At 43.2% G+C, this 1,391-nt stretch overlaps 1 protein-coding gene across 1 annotated transcript in view; it reads right to left on the reverse strand.

Moving 5' to 3' along the window:
- Positions 1–1,391, reverse strand: part of Clip4 (CAP-Gly domain containing linker protein family member 4) — a 116,849-nt gene that overhangs the window by 63,631 nt on the left and 51,827 nt on the right. The window lies entirely within an intron of this gene.

Below are 1,391 nucleotides of genomic sequence, written 5' to 3' on the forward strand. Positions count from 1 at the left end.
GCAAGTACCACTGAAAAGGGGCCAGTGTGGCGGGCACTCGGCACTCTAGCCTGTGACTGCCTCATCCTGCTCCCATCTGTGAACAGCTTAATCATGGCTCAATCTGTTCATAGCCTAAGTGAGAATTAATGCTCAATAAAAGGTGACTGCTACAAAAAAAAATTATTTTTGGAAAATATTTAAATTAAATATATTCATCATTTCTTCATTCACGAATGTATACCCTGTAGGGAGCGGCTAAAGCTGGAAATTGGTTATATGTGTAGAGAGAAGACAAGGCCACAGTGCCTGAGCAGTCAAGCTACCTCAGTGTTGAGAAAAGCAGTCTGCTGGGACAATTTTAGTCATTAGTTGCTAGGCAACTTTGTGTCTCATGATACTAAATTTGCAAAGATACAAACACCTTTACTGTTGTTGTTCAATCCTCCTGCCCATCCTGTAAGAGGATCCACCTGACCTCAGCTTCTGTCTCTTGTCAGTATTTTCTAAATCCCCTCACCATTTTCTCTCAGGGACCACCAAGAGACCAACGAGTCCCAACATACCCAACAATTACTGTAATACAGACACTATTCTAAGTGCTAAAGATATGCAGTGAAGAAAACCAAAGTTCTGCCCTCAAAAAGTACGCATTCTGGTGGGAGAGACAAACTGCAAACAAGTAAACAACAAGATGGTTTATTAAACAGCAGCAAGTGGCACAGAGGAAACAAAGCAGAGAAAGAAAGTAAAGAACACAACCTCAGAGGTGGTCAGAGAGGGTGCTGTTACACAGAGTGGTCAGGGCAGCAAAGACTGCAAGTGAAAATGCATTTAAGCTCAGATCCAAAGGAGAAGAGGCAGTGACCATGCAGGTTCCCACTAGGGAAACACATTCTACTCACTGGGAAGGGACAGTGTGGAGTCCGTGGGTGGAGAGCATGCCTTGCTGTACAGGTATAGAGAAGGCAAGCTTGGAAGTACAAGTCAGGATTAATCAGCTCCCCAGTGCCAAGTACAGTTATAGCCACACACTGCTTAATAACATTTCTGCCAACAAGGGACCTCAGAACAACAGTGCCTTCTCCATAAGACTGTATCATCTTGTGACATCGTAGTTGTTTTTGTTTATGCAGGTGTGCTCCATGATGTTTACATAGGACAAAAATGTCTAACAGTACATTTCTCAGAACACACCCCCACTGTTAAAGGACACCACATGAGTACATGCCACTATGCCACAGCTGCCATCTCAGCTCTCTGTGGCCTCAGCCTCCCATCCACTCACATAGTAATTCAGATTTCAGAGATAGAAACTATACTTTGTTCCAAAATTTGGGCTGCCATCAAGAAAACAGTTCTGTTCTCACCATAAAAGAGAGACCATATCCTGAGATTTATCGTGTGATATA

This window comes from Octodon degus, unplaced genomic scaffold, assembly GCF_000260255.1.
Source record: "Octodon degus isolate 3935 unplaced genomic scaffold, OctDeg1.0 scaffold00019, whole genome shotgun sequence".
Classification (NCBI taxonomy): Eukaryota; Metazoa; Chordata; class Mammalia; order Rodentia; family Octodontidae; genus Octodon; species Octodon degus.